Genomic DNA, 16,543 nt, shown 5'->3' on the forward strand with positions numbered 1-16,543 from the left:
GTCATCTGTCCTTCCCCAGCATCTTAGCATGTGGTTTCTATCATCAAGGCTGCCCATGGTCCAGGTCTACACTTGAGACTGCAGGCAGGAGAAGAGAAGGAGGGAAAAGAGGCCCTCCCAGCTGTATCTGTCCCATCTGACCAGCCTCCCCAAAGTCCCCCATCATACTCTGTTCACATGTCATTGACCTAAACTTCGGTCACTCTTAGCTGTCAGAGAGGTTAAGAACTTTAGTCTTTTCATTTGTTGAATTGCTTCCCAAGTCAAAACTGGTTTTTAAGCAAAGTGGGAATGAAAATGTGGAAACTACCAGTGCTCTTTCCTACACAGAACTTCAAGATGAAGAGGAGAGGGGGTTATTTCCAGGTGCGTGGGGCATCCACAGCCTCTCTTTCCTTGGTGTTCACTCATTCACAGAGAGAACAAAAAGTCTGTCCTAAACCAGTGTGTGAGTGGGATTGTGTTGATTTTTATCTGCTTGTCCCTTATAAGAAGACCTCAGAAAACCCTCTTCTATTTCATAAATGGGGTGGAGAGAGGTGGGGTTGTGAAGTCTTGTAGGCAAGCAACATGTTCCTAAAAAGCTGAGTCAAAATCATATGTCTGTAAATCAAAGAATAGAATCTGTTGACCCCACCATGTTTGACCCTCGTGGTGAATACTAGGAAAAATAATACGCACAAAATAAAACTAATAGTAGTTAAAACTTCTCGTGGCAAAGTTTATCATGGACTAAAGATTAATGGAAGAAAAAATACATTTGGAAAACATTTTGATATGCATAATTTTAATTATTATTAAAAATAATAATCCCTAGAGATGACTGGGTGGCTCAGTCAGTTAAGCGTCTGACTTTGGCTCAGGTCATGATCTCAAGGTTCCTGTGTTTGAGCCCCACGTAGAGCTCTGTGTTGACAGTGTGGAACCTGGAGCCTGCTTTGGATTTTGTGTTTTCCTCTTTCTCTGCCCCTCCCCTGCTCACACTCTGTCTCTCTGTCTCTCTCTCTCAAAAATAAATAAACATTAAAAATTTTTTTAAAAATAATAATCCCTAAAATTTACAATAGCAGAATCTATAATCAGTAAATTATGATATGAACCCCAAATCAACTTACATAAAAAGTAATTGATCCTGACATAAATAATTGCAATGAATTAATAATAAAAGTAGATAAACTACAGTTGACTTTCTGTGCTATGTATATTTCTCAAATATTATCTCATTTAAACTTTTTAATACTTAGCAGACTTCATATTTTAGAGCAGTTTTAGGTTTATAGAAAAGCTGAGCAGGAGAGTGGTTCCGGAAGATGGCGGCGTAGGAGGACGCGGGGCTCACAGCGCGTCCTGCCGATCACTTAGATTCCACCTACACCTGCCTAAAGAACCCAGAAAACCGCCAGAGGATTAGCAGAAGGGAGTCTCCGGAGTCAAGCGCAGACCAGAGGCCCACGGAAGAGGGTAGGAAGGGCGGCGAGGCGGTGCGCGCTCCACGGACTGGCGGCTCGCCGGCCAAGCAGAGCCCCTGAGTCTGGCTGGCAAAAGCGGAGGGGCCGGACAGACTGTGTTCCGACAGCAAGCGCGACTTAGCGTCTGGGAGGTCATAAGTTAACAGCTCTGCTCGGAAAGCGGGAAGGCTGGAGGACAAAGGGAGGGAGAGCTGCTGAGCCCCCGGACGGCAGAGCTCAGCTTGGCGGGGAACAAAGGCGCCAGCGCCATCTCCCCCGCCCATCCCCCAGCCAAAATCCCAAAGGGAACCAGTTCCTGCCAGGGAACTTGCTCGCTCCGCGCAAACACCCAACTCTGTGCTTCTGCGGAGCCAAACCTCCGGCAGCGGATCTGACTCCCTCCCGCTGCCACAGGGCTCCTCCTGAAGTGGATCACCTAAGGAGAAGCGAGCTAAGCCTGCCCCTCCAGCCCCCGTGCACCTTGCCTACCCACCCCAGCTAATACGCCAGATCCCCAGCAACACAAGCCTGGCAGTGTGCAAGTAGCCCAGACGGGACACGCCACCCCACAGTGAATCCCGCCCCTAGGAGAGGGGAAGAGAAGGCACACACCAGTCTGACTGTGGCCCCAGCAGTGGGCTGGGGGCAGACATCGGGTCGGACTGCGGCCCCGCCCACTAACTCCAGTTATACACCACAGCACAGGGGAAGTGCCCTGCAGGTCCTCACCATGCCAGGGACTCTCCAAAATGACCAAACGGAAGAATTCCCCTCAGAAGAATCTCCAGGAAATAACAACAGCTAATGAACTGATCAAAAAGGATTTAAATAATATAACAGAAAGTGAATTTAGAATAATAGTCATAAAATTAATCGCTGGGCTTGAAAACAGTATACAGGACAGCAGAGAATCTCTTGCCACAAAGATCGAGGGACTAAGGAACAGTCACGAGGAGCTGAAAAACGCTTTAAACGAAATGCAAAACAAAATGGAAACCACGATGGCTCGGCTTGAAGAGGCAGAGGAGAGAATAGGTGAACTAGAAGATAAAATTATGGAGAAAGAGGAAGCTGAAAGAAAGAGAGATAAAAAAATCCAGGAGTATGAGGGGAAAATTAGAGAACTAAGTGATACACTAAAAAAAAATAATATACGCATAATTGGTATCCCAGAGGAGGAAGAGAGAGGGAAAGGTGCTGAAGGGGTACTTGAACAAATTATAGCTGAGAACTTCCCTGAACTGGGGAAGGAAAAAGGCATTGAAATCCAAGAGGCACAGAGAACTCCCTTCAGACGTAACTTGAATCGATCTTCTGCACGACATATCATAGTGAAACTGGCAAAATACAAGGATAAAGAGAAAATTCTGAAAGCAGCAAGGGATAAACGTGCCCTCACATATAAAGGGAGACCTATAAGACTCGTGACTGATCTCTCCTTTGAAACTTGGCAGGCCAGAAAGGCTTGGCACGATATCTACAGTGTGCTAAACAGAAAAAATATGCAGCCGAGAATCCTTTATCCAGCAAGTCTGTCATTTAGAATAGAAGGAGAGATAAAGGTCTTCCCAAACAAACAAAAACTGAAGGAATTTGTCACCACGAAACCAGCCCTACAAGAGATCCTAAGGGGGATCCTGTGAGACAAAGTACCAGAGACATCACTACAAGCATAAAACATACAGACATCACAATGACTCTAAACCCATATCTTTCTATAATAACACTGAATGTAAATGGATTAAATGCGCCAACTAAAAGACATAGGGTATCAGAATGGATAAAAAAACAAGACCCATCTATTTGCTGTCTACAAGAGACTCATTTTAGATCTGAGGACACCTTTAGATTGAGAGTGAGGGGATGGAGAACTATTTATCATGCTCCTGGAAGCCAAAAGAAAGCTGGAGTAGCCATACTTATATCAGACAAACTAGACTTTAAATTAAAGGCTGTAACAAGAGATGAAGAAGGGCATTATATAATAATCACAGGGTCTATCCACCAGGAAGAGCTAACTATTATAAATGTCTATGCGCCAAATACCCGAGCCCCCAGATATATAAAACAATTACTCATAAACATAAGCAACCTTATTGATAAGAATGTGGTCATTGCAGGGGACTTTAACACCCCACTTACAGAAATGGATAGATCATCTAGACACACAGTCAATAAAGAAACAAGGGCCCTGAATGATACATTGGATCAGATGGACTTGACAGATATATTTAGAACTCTGCATCCCAAAGCAACAGAATAGACTTTCTTCTCGAGTGCACATGGAACATTCTCCAAGATAGATCATATACTGGGTCACAAAACAGCCCTTCATAAGTTTACAAGAATTGAAATTATACCATGCATACTTTCAGACCACAATGCTATGAAGCTTGAAATCAACCACAGGAAAAAGTCTGGAAAACCTCCAAAAGCATGGAGGTTAAAGAACACCCTACTAACGAATGAGTGGGTCAACCAGGCAATTAGAGAAGAAATTAAAATATATATGGAAACAAACGAAAATGAAAATACAACAATCCAAACGCTTTGGGATGCAGCGAAGGCAGTCCTGAGAGGAAAATACATTGCAATCCAGGCCTATCTCAAGAAACAAGAAAAATCCCAAATACAAAATCTAACAGCACACCTAAAGGAAATAGAAGCAGAACAGCAAAGGCAGCCTAAACCCAGCAGAAGAAGAGAAATAATAAAGATCAGAGCAGAAATAAACAATATAGAATCTAAAAAAACTGTAGAGCAGATCAACGAAACCAAGAGTTGGTTTTTTGAAAAAATAAACAAAATTGACAAACCTCTAGCCAGGCTTCTCAAAAAGAAAAGGGAGATGACCCAAATAGATAAAATCATGAATGAAAATGGAATGATTACAACCAATCCCTCAGAGATACAAACAATTATCAGGGAATACTATGAAAAATTATATGCCAGCAAATTGGACAACCTGGAAGAAATGGACAAATTTCTAAACACCCACACTCTTCCAAAACTCAATCAGGAGGAAATAGAAAGCTTGAACAGACCCATAACCAGCGAAGAAATTGAATCGGTTATCAAAAATCTCCCAACAAATAAGAGTCCAGGACCAGACGGCTTCCCAGGGGAGTTCTACCAGACATTTAAAGCAGAGATAATACCTATCCTTCTCAAGCTATTCCAAGAAATAGAAAGGGAAGGAAAACTTCCAGACTCATTCTATGAAGCCAGTATTACTTTGATTCCTAAACCAGACAGAGACCCAGTAAAAAAAGAGAACTACAGGCCAATATCCCTGATGAATATGGATGCAAAAATTCTTAATAAGATACTAGCAAATCGAATTCAACAGCATATAAAAAGAATTATTCACCATGATCAAGTGGGATTCATTCCTGGGATGCAGGGCTGGTTCAACATTCGCAAATCGATCAACGTGATACATCACATTAACAAAAAAAAAGAGAAGAACCATATGATCCTGTCAATCGATGCAGAAAAGGCCTTTGACAAAATCCAGCACCCTTTCTTAATAAAAACCCTTGAGAAAGTCGGGATAGAAGGAACATACTTAAAGATCATAAAGGCCATTTATGAAAAGCCCACAGCTAACATCATCCTCAACGGGGAAAAACTGAGAGCTTTTTCCCTGAGATCAGGAACACGACAGGGATGCCCACTGTCACCGCTGTTGTTTAATATAGTGCTGGAAGTTCTAGCATCAGCAATCAGACAACAAAAGGAAATCAAAGGCATCAAAATTGGCAAAGATGAAGTCAAGCTTTCGCTTTTTGCAGATGACATGATATTATACATGGAAAATCCGATAGACTCCACCAAAAGTCTGCTAGAACTGATACATGAATTCAGCAAAGTTGCAGGATACAAAATCAATGTGCAGAAATCAGTTGCATTCTTATACACTAACAATGAAGCAACAGAAAGACAAATAAAGAAACATCCCATTCACAATTGCACCAAGAAGCATAAAATACCTAGGAATAAATCTAACCAAAGATGTAAAAGATCTGTATGCTGAAAACTATAGAAAGCTTATGCAGGTAATTGAAGAAGATATAAAGAAATGGAAAGACATTCCCTGCTCATGGATTGGAAGAATAAATATTGTCAAAATGTCAATACTACCCAAAGCTATCTACACATTCAATGCAATCCCAATCAAAATTGCACCAGCATTCTTCTCGAAACTAGAACAAGCAATCCTAAAATTCATATGGAACCACAAAAGGCCCCGAATAGCCAAAGTAATTTTGAAGAAGAAGACCAAAGCAGGAGGCATCACAATCCCAGACTTTAGCCTCTACTACAAAGCTGTCATCATCAAGACAGCATGGTATTGGCATAAAAACAGACACATAGACCAATGGAATAGAATAGAAACCCCAGAACTAGACCCACAAACGTATGGCCAACTCATCTTTGACAAAGCAGGAAAGAACATCCAATGGAAAAAAGACAGTCTCTTTAACAAATGGTGCTGGGAGAACTGGACAGCAACATGCAGAAGGTTGAAACTAGACCACTTTCTCACACCATTCACAAAAATAAACTCAAAATGGATAAAGGACCTGAATGTGAGACAGGAAACCATCAAAACCTTAGAGGAGAAAGCAGGAAAAGACCTCTCTGACCTCAGCCGTAGCAACCTCTTACTCGGCACATCCCCAAAGGCAAGGGAATTAAAAGCAAAAGTGAATTACTGGGACCTTATGAAGATAAAAAGCTTCTGCACAGCAAAGGAAACAACCAACAAAACTAAAAGGCAACCAACGGAATGGGAAAAGATATTTGCAAATGATACATCGGACAAAGGGCTAGTATCCAAAATCTATAAAGAGCTCATCAAACTCCACACCCGAAAAACAAATAACCCAGTGAAGAAATGGGCAGAAAACATGAATAGACACTTCTCTAAAGAAGACATCCGGATGGCCAACAGGCACATGAAAAGATGTTCAACGTCGCTCCTTATCAGGGAAATACAAATCAAAACCACACTCAGATACCACCTCACGCCAGTCAGAGTGGCCAAAATGAAGAAATCAGGAGACTATAGATGCTGGAGAGGATGTGGAGAAACAGGAACCCTCTTGCACTGTTGGTGGGAATGCAAATTGGTGCAGCCGCTCTGGAAAGCAGTGTGGAGGTTCCTCAGAAAATTAAAAATAGACCTGCCCTATGACCCAGCAATAGCACTGCTAGGAATTTATCCAAGGGATACAGGAGTACTGATGCATAGGGGCACCTGTACCCCAATGTTTATAGCGGCACTCTCAACAATAGCCAAATTATGGAAAGAGCCTAAATGTCCATCAACTGATGAATGGATAAAGAAATTGTGGTTTATATACACAATGGAATACTACGTGGCAATGAGAAAAAATGAAATATGGCCTTTTGTAGCAACATGGATGGAACTGGAGAGTGTGATGCTAAGTGAAATAAGCCATACAGAGAAAGACAGATACCATATGGTTTCACTCTTATGTGGATCCTGAGAAACATAACAGAAACCCATGGGGGAGGGGAAGGAAAAAAAAAAAAAAAAAGAGGTTAGAATGGGAGAGAGCCAAAGCATAAGAGACTGTTAAAAACTGAGAACAAACTGAGGGTTGATGGGGGGTGGGAGGGAGGGCAGGGTGGGTGATGGGTATTGAGGAGGGCACCTTTTGGGATGAGCACTGGGTGTTGTATGGAAACCAATTTGACAGTAAATTTCATATATTAAAAAATAAAAAATAAAAAAAAAAACAGAAATAAACATTTAAAAATAAAAAAAAAAAAAAAAGAAAAGCTGAGCAAGGAACACCAATTTCCCATATATCCCATCCCCTGCCCCCACAGTTTACTCTATTTGTAACATCCTATAATAGTGTGATTCATTTGTTAAAATTTACGGACCAACTAAAGTCCATAGTTTACATTAGGTTTCAGTCTTTGTGTTACATGGTTTATGAATTTTGACAGATGCTTTAGTGCCATGTATCCACCATTATAGTATCATGCAGAACAGTTGTACAACCAACCCTCAGGCCCCATGTTCCACCCATTCTTTCCTCTCTTCCTCTCCCAATCACTGACAACTATTGATCTTTTTACCCTGTCTATAGTTTTGCCCTTTCCAGAATGTCAAATGGTTGGAATCATACAGTATGTAGCCTTTCAGACTGGCTTCTTTCATTTAGCAATATGTATTTAAAGTTCCTCCATGTACCCTATGACCCAGCAATAGCACTGCTAGGAATTTACCCAAGGGATACAGGAGTACTGATGCATAGGGGCACTTGTACCCCAATGTTTATAGCAGCACTCTCAATAATAGCCAAATTGTGGAAAGAGCCTAAATGTCCATCAGCTGATGAATGGATAAAGAAATTGTGGTTTATATACACAATGGAGTACTACAGGGCAATGAGAAAGAACGAAATATGGCCCTTTGTAGCAACGTGGATGGAACTGGAGAGTGTGATGCTAAGTGAAATAAGCCATACAGAGAAAGACAGATACCATATGTTTTCACTCTTATGTGGATCCTGAGAAACTTAACAGAAACTCATGGGGGAGGGGAAGGAAAAAAAAAAGAGGTTAGAGTGGGAGAGAGCCAAAGCATAAGAGACTCTTAAAAACTGAGAACAAACTGAGGGTTGATGGGGGGTGGGAGGAAGGGGAGGGTGGGTGATGGGTATTGAGGAGGGCACCTTTTGGGATGAGCACTGGGTGTTGTATGGAAACCAATTTGACAATAAATTTCATATACTGAAAAAAAATAAAAAAATAATAAAGTTCCTCCATGTCTTTTTGTGGCTGGATAGCTCATTTCTTTATATTGATGAATCATACCCATCATCTGGATGTACCATAGCTTGTTTATCCATTCACCTATTAAAGAACCTCTTGGTTGCTTCCAGTTTGGGGTTATTATTCACAATTGCTGTTAAATATTTGTGTGCCGGTTTTTGTGTAGACATGTTTCCAACACTTGTTCGGTAAATACCTAGGAGCACGATTACTGGATCATATGGTAGGACTATGTTTAGCTTTTTAAGAAACTGACAAATTGTCTTCCAAAGTGGTTGTACTATTTTGCATTCCAACCAGGAATGTTGTTCAACACTATTGTCAGCATTTGACATGATCAGGACTTTTTTTTTTTTTTTTTAATTTTCTTTTTTTTTTTTTTTAATGTTTATTTTTTGAGAGAAAGAGAGGAAGCAGGAGCGGGGGTGGGGCAGAGAGAGACACACAGAATTGGAAGCAGGCTCCAGACTGAGCTGTCAGCACAGAGCCTGATGTGGGGCTCATGCCCACTAACCATGAGATCATGACCTGAGCCAACGTCAGACACTTAACCAACTGAGCCACCCAGGTGCCCCCAGGGATTTTTTGCATTCAGCCTTTCTAATAGGTGTTTGGTGGTATCTCATTGTGGCTTTAATTTACAGTTTCCTAATGACATATGATATTGAACATCTTCTCATATGTTTATTACCATCTTCTTGTCTTCTTTGATGACATATTTGTTCAGATCTGTTGCCCCTTTTTTTTATTGCCCATTTTTAAAATGGTTTGTTTGAGATACTTTTTCTGGAGGTAGTGAGTTTATTTTGTTTTTGAAATTTTATTTGTTGAGATATTGTTGAGTGTTAGGATTCTTTGTGTATTTTGGGCATGCTTATTTGCCATCTTCATATTTTCTTTGCTGAGGTGTCTGTTCAGATCTTTTGTCCATTTTTAAATTCAGTAATTAATTTTTAAGTTTATTTATTTATTTTTGAGAGAGAGAGCACAAACAGAGAAGGGGCAGACAGAGAGGGAGACACAGAATCAGAAGCAGGCTCCAGGCTTCAAGCTGTCAGCACAGAGCCCAACATAGGGCTCGAATTCACAAAGTATGAGATTGTGACCTGAGCTGAAGTTGGATGCTTAACTGACAGAGCCACCCAGGCATCCCTCAATAATTAATTTTTGTTTTCTTCCTGTTGAGTTTGAAAAGTTCTTTGTGTATTTCTGGTATTAGTCCTTTATCATGTAATATGTTTTACAAATACTTTCTCCCAGTCTGTGGCTTATCTTCTCATTCTCTCAACAATGTCTTTTGCAGAGTAGAAGCTTTTAATTTCAATGTTCAGCTTATCAATTTTTTCTTTTATGGATCAATCCTTTGGTGTTTTATCTAAAAAGTTACTGACAGGGGTACCTGGATGGCTCAGTCAGTTAAGCATCTGACTCTTGATTTCAGCTCAGGTCATGATCTCATGGTTTGTGGGATTGCGCCCCACATTGGGCTCCACACTGAGCATGGAGTCTGCTTAAGATTCTCTACCCCTCTCTCTCTGTCCCTCCCCCACTTATGTGCATGTGTGCAAATGTGCTTTCTCTCTCTCTGTGTCTCTCTCTCTCTCAAAAATAAGTAAAAGCTTAAAAAAAATAAAATAAAGTTACTGATAAACTCAAGTTCACCTAGATTTTCTCCTGTGTTATCTTCTAGGAGTTTTATAGTTTTACATTCTACATCACAACATTTTTGGTTAATTTTTGTGAAAGTTCTGTATCAAGGTTAATTTTTTTTTTTTTTTTTTTTTTTGCATGTGGATGTCCAGTTGTTTCAAAACCATTGGTTGAAAAGTCTATTGTTTCTCCATTGAATTACCTTTGATCCTTTGTTAAAGACCAGTTGACTATATTTTTGTGGGTATATTTCTGGGTTCTTTATTCTGTTCCATTGATCTATTTTCATCCATAACACACTATATCAATTACTGTAGCTTTATTTATAAAAAGTCTTGAAGTCTGATAATGCCAGTCCTCCAATTTTTTCTTCTCTTTCAATACTGTGTTAGTTATTCTGTTGTTTTTTTTTTTTTTTTAACTTTTCCATATAAACTGTAGAATCAGTTTGCCAATGTCCATAAAATGACATGCTGGGATTTTGATTGGGATCACACTGTATCTATAGATCAAGTTGGGAAGAACTGACATCTTGACAATATTGGGTCTTCCTATCCATGAACATAGAATATCTCTCCACTTAATGGTTTTTTGGTTCCTTTTGCAAGAGTTGTAGTTTTCCTCATAAAGATCTTATATATAACTGTTAGCATGGCACTGCTTTGTTATAAAGTAGTCATCAGAAGATGCAAAATGTGGCTGTATTTATTTAAATAATCATCTAAATGAAAATGTAAATACTTTACATTCTTATTGAGAACCTCAGACCTTTAAGAATAAGTCCAAGAACACCGGTTTACACAACATTGACCTAGATTTCCATTTCACTTCTATCTTGTTAGCACCACAGCCCTAAACAGGTTGCTGGTGATGTTGTAAACATTGCACACAAGTTATAAAATCAGCTTTCCAGCAATGGGGTTTATGCAACATGTCATAACACCCACCCACAAATCTTGTAGTTTCAAATAGAGGCCACTTGATCTTCCCAGACACATTACAAGATCAGGATTGAGACTTGGAATCACCCAGAGCAATGCTTTTTTCAACTTTAGCAGTATAGGCTCCAAAACACCCAAGGAAAGATTCTGACAAGTTACCAATTCTGCTATTTAGAACAACTGGCCATTATCTGAGTTACAAATACCTTCTAAATGGGTCTTGTTTATTTGCAAAGAAATAGCCAGCTGGAAATTAGAACTTTTTTCTGAGTGCCACTTTCAAGAAATTCAATTAATTAAAGCTTGCTTAGAGGAGGTAAGTGTGGCAATTGACCAAGAGAAGATTTTAAGAAGGTTGTGACAGCATTCTCCAAATATCAAACAACCCCGCTTTAGGGAAGTTTCCATTCTTTCTCTTTAGCCAACAGGTAACACTAAAGTTCACAGGTAGACACTCTAGAGAGAGAGTTTTTAGATCAAAATGGCATTTTGACATTCATAGCTGCCTTCCCAATAAGGGCAGGGCTCATACACAAGGGGAAGTTCCCCACTGATACAGAGGTGGTCCGTGCAGAGGAACAATATTTTGCAAATAGTCTGTAAGGGCTGTCTGTCTGTCTGGCCTTTTGTTGTCAGCAAGCATCTGGAGAAGTATCAGGTCACACTCCTCCAGCCTGTTCTCCACCTTACCACCCAGGGTCCACCAGGCTTGGAGGTGAACACAGTGCCTTCCCAGGATGGAAAGGGTGTAGAGAAGAAAATTGGAAGAATTGACTGGAAACATTTGGAGACGTGAAAAGAAAAATTCCATGGATATAGAATGGCAAAGTAAAGATCAAGTCTCTTTCTGAACAATTGTCAGCCAGTAAATTGGTACCTGGATTTGGTGCAAGCCATTTGTTAACCTCTATTATGCAGGTCTATGGCTTGCCTTAGAGATTTTCATGGGGGGGGGGAGGGATGTTTACTTTGTCTTTATACTTTCTATGCATTTCCCAGCGCTAGAACACTGCAGTCGTTCTGATTAGGGACCACATATATATATCATATATGAATATATATATGATATATATATGTGGTTGTGTATATATCATATATGAATATATATATGATATATATACATATCAACCTTCAAATCCATTTTTTTGGAACATGTACTGCACGAAGAGAGGGAAATGCTGTGTTAGTGCTTGCAGACTGTGTTACTTTCATATTAAGAACCACTTATCTGGAGGAAATCTCCTCTGGTGGCTTGCTCTGGCCAATACCTTGTTAGCTCCTTTCTTAGGCAACAGCTAGCCTCCAGGTACTATAATTTTTTTTCTTTTTTTAATGTTTATTTATTTTTGAGAGACAGAGTGTGTGAGCAGGGGAGGGGCAGAGAGAGAGGGAGACACAGAATCGGAAGCAGGATCCAGGCTCTGAGCTGTCAACACAGAGCCCAACGCAGGACTCGAACTCATGAACCGCGAGATCATGACCTGAGCTGAAGTCGGACACCCAACAGACTGAACCACCCAGGTGCCCCAAGGTGCTATAATTTTCTAATTGCAAATATAAAACACCCTGTTTGAAGGAAGTTGCTACTGAGAGCAGGGGCTCCAGTTTTAAATGGAAAAGGCTAAGTGCAAGAGGATGAAGAGAGAATTGGAAAGAAGACCATCTCTTCTACTTATGGGCTAAGTGAACTCCAGGAAGAACTCTCAAAACAGTGTTTAATCTCCTCAGCATGTTGTAAGTGCTAGGGAAAATCAGGTAATTTGGGAGTGGGGTGATGCAGAATTCTAATAAAGACATGCATTCATCCCTGTCTGTTGGAGTAAACAAGAATGTCTTGTTCAGCTTCTCTTTGGGTAAGAATGGCTGTTGGGGGATTTCTAGAAGCAGCACTCAACCCCTATCTGACCTAGCACCCTCTTTTTTCTTTTAGGTTTATTTATTTGTTTTGAGAGAGACAGAGCACAAGCGGGGCAGGGGCAGAGAGAGAGGGAGAGAGGGAGACTCCCAAGCAGGCTCCATGCTTTCAGCACAGAGCCCAATGTGGGGCTCAAACTCATGAAACCATGAGATCATGACCTGAGCCAAAATCAAGAGTTTGATGCTTAACTGACTGAGCCACCCAGGTGCCCCCAGCACCCTCTTTTATAATGAATATTTTATAGCCCCTCCCTTTACTTTCCTGAACTGAAATTCACAGATCAAATAACTTGGAAAACGTGTTATATATAAAACTACGAAAAAGTTATTTGTGTTTATACATCAGAGGCTTTTCAGCTACATGAATGACTGGCAAGACAGTCACATGTTGGTTGGGACAAAGGGAACTCCTTGGATATCGGGGAGCTGTTCTGCTGGCAGCAGGACAAAAAGCAACCAGCCAAGCCCACTAAATCTGAGGAGGTGCCCCCCATCACTGTGAAAACCTAAATTAACCTCACAAATGTCCAACGTGCCCTGGGGGGGGGCGGTGATGTTGCTCTCATGGAGACCCACTAAAGAATGGGAATTGTCCAAAAAGCCTCTAGTGAAGTCTCTTTTGCTACTTACTGGGTTAATTTTGCCACTTAAAGGGAATCTAACAAAAGATTTTGGTTTATTCAAGGTCAAACAACTAAGTGGCAATGATCCTCCCAGAGTATTACACTTTGAATCTGAACACACATTTTTAAAAAAGATATTATTTTTCTATGTAATCTCTACCCCCAATATGGGGCTCAAACTCATGACACTAAGATCAAGAGTCACATGCTCTAACAACTATACCAGTCAGGGGGCTCTGAAACCACATTTTCTTGAATACTGTCTGCATTTTTGATTTCAGGATCAGCTAAGCTATACTAAGCCGTAGACTTACGTGGTTCCTTCTCTTTGCCTCCTTCCTTCCTCACCCCTAGCATCTACTGCAGTATAATTTTTGTACCAGTCTGTTTATTGATTGTTACAGAATCAGTAATGCTATAGTTGCTTGCCTTGCTTAAAGTATTAGTTACCCCACCTCCATGCCCTACCCCACATCTGGGTCCTTAACCTGCTGCCAACTTAATATCTGCATCCTGGGAGTTGTCCTTCTCTCTGGGCCTTGCCCAGGGCTGGGCTGTGCAAATGAGCCACAGCTCTAGAGGGGCAGAGGCCATCTCTTAGAGAGCCAAGACCCTCCCCCGTTGGTCCTATGACCTTGCTCTACACAATGTGGCTTTAAGCTTTCGTTATCCCCTGTTTTCCAGTGTTCAGTGGCTGGGTGGCCTCTACAGCTTTAGGGATCAGTCCCTTCTGGGGATTAACCCCTTTCAGCTGACTCACCTTGGAGGCCTTTGTGGGAAGATTAGGGAGTTTTGCTTGATCAGCACATCCTCAGCTTTACCAGGGCCTGGATTTCAGCAGCGCCCCAGCAATCTCTCCCTTCAGTGTTTTGTTTTGTTTTGTTTTGTTTCTCCTTACTCAGTTAAAACAAACGCAATTGTCTAGAAATTCCTCTGCATTTGTTGGTGAGGCAATAGCTGACAGGAGAGGGTGTGATCATGATGTTAACGATTAAAAGTAGATTTGTCCAAAGATTCCATTTGTTATGCATCTATTTTTCCTGGCCTTATGTAAGCAAAAAGGTGAGGTGAAGCTGGACTTAGTCCACGTATGTAACTTTGAACGTGTTGTTCAGCTTTAAGAAGGACTTAGAATTATCATTGCTAAAATTATTTGCAATTAAATAACTCAGAGGAAAAAAGATGAATACAATATAAGTCTTTTCAAGTTGTTCACAAGGAAGATGAGACCTGGGACCATCTCCTACATCCTCCCCTACTGTAAACATTTTTGAGGGACAGACAAGGTGCTACAGGAGCTCCACTAAGGGAGCAGGTCACTTTTGGGTGGGGCTTCAAGGAAGATTTCCCAGGAGAGGAATTAATGAAGACCCCAAATAATGCCACAGCCAAGTCCCTGCAGCTCATCTGGTGGTAGGCAAAGAGACAGAAATGAGAGTTTGGGATTGGGTTTCCTCATAGGAGACAATCTAGAGAAGAGGCAGATGAGGTCAGATGGGAAGTGAAATGGGGACAACTGGGGTGTCTAAAATTGCCACTCCAAAGTTTGAAGAGTGGAAGAACTGCCCACCACAGCAGAAACGTCAGAGAGACCCTGTGAGGGAGGGTTGGGAGTATCTCTTTCTTAGACCGCATTGCAAATGCCAGAAACCCCATCAGGTGAGATAAAAACAAAATGAGCTACAGGCGTGCTCTTGGAATGTGGTTGCTGTCTCCCCTTCTTCCTAAGTGGTGCTTGCTGGACTGAGAGAAGGGAAGGAGGGAAAGACAGAGATGCACCTCAACCAGTGGCTTTGGTCTTGTCTGCCTTGTACGGGTGTTTTGGTGTTTGTGTCCAGTGTGGCTCTCTCCAAACAGGCTCCCCAGGTGTAGACAAAAATGCATGAAGGGCTTTAGGTGGACATTTCGCACTGGACATATTCCCACCTTTCTCAGCCCAGGATAAGGTGGCAATAAAGCCATCTTCCTTTCTTATGCCTGGGCCTTGATTAGCACTCCTTTCCCATGACAACCTCTCGGAAGTATTTGGATGGGCACAGATTACTTGCCAGGCTGTTGCCCACTGGCCAGCTGGTCTTGGTCCCCCTACTATCTGTCTTGCCTACACTCAAAAGCCATCCGAGCAGATCACAACCTCTCAACAGCCCTTGAGGATGGGAAGTGTTCCTGCCTCTCCTGAAAGAGAGACACAGATGCTCCTGGCCCTGACTCCAGTCATCCAAAGATGAGCTTGGGCTTTTGCTGAGAGAGAATACCTTCCACCTCAGTCTTGTTCATTCTGAAAACTCCGTTCTTTCGCCTCAGGATATATGCCCTCATCTAAGGCAGTTTTTAATACAGGTTCCTAGTGGGACTTAAGGTGCCCCCAAAATCTTCTCTGACATCATATGCCAAATTTCGTATCCATGTGTTACTCTCCCATATTCTGACCTCCTATCCCACAAGAGGCAAGAGCCATTGTGTCAGAAGAATAACCAGTTTTTGTCATCCTTTGATATCATCTCCGATTTCCCTGAAATGCAATTATATATCCAGGGCATGGGAGTTAATTCTTGAATTCCCTGGGTTTGGGGCCATTTCCAAAGAAAGTTAACAAACTTCCTAACCTGTCCTTGCTATGTCAGCTTTCCATGGACTTCTGAGAACCTCCTGGTATGTCTTAGCCAAAAATCTACCTGCAGAATGGACACTTTACCCAAGAACATATATGAAGGGCCAGTGAACACATGAAAATATGCTCAATATCATTAGTCATGGGGAAATGCAAATTAAAAAACCTCAATGTGATATCTGTATACATCTGCTAAAATGACTAAACTTAAAATGACTGACAATTGCAAGGACTGGAGAAGATTTAGAGCAACTGGACCTGTCATACACTGCTGGCAGGTGGGAGGAGGGAGAACAAAATGATGCAGCCATTTTAGAAAACAATTTGATAGTGTCTTATAGTTAGTCATACACATATTCTGCAACCAACAACTCTACTCCTAAGTCTTTATGCAAGACAACTATATGACCACACAAAGACCTGTATGTGATTGTTTACAGCTGTTTTATTCACAATAGCCCCAAACTGGAAATAACACAAACATGTATCAAATGTGAATAAACAAATTGTGACATATCCATACCGGTGATGGTATCT

The sequence above is a fragment of the Panthera onca genome, chromosome D4 (genome assembly GCF_046562875.1).
Source record: "Panthera onca isolate mPanOnc1 chromosome D4, mPanOnc1 haplotype 2, whole genome shotgun sequence".
Taxonomy (NCBI): Eukaryota; Metazoa; Chordata; class Mammalia; order Carnivora; family Felidae; genus Panthera; species Panthera onca.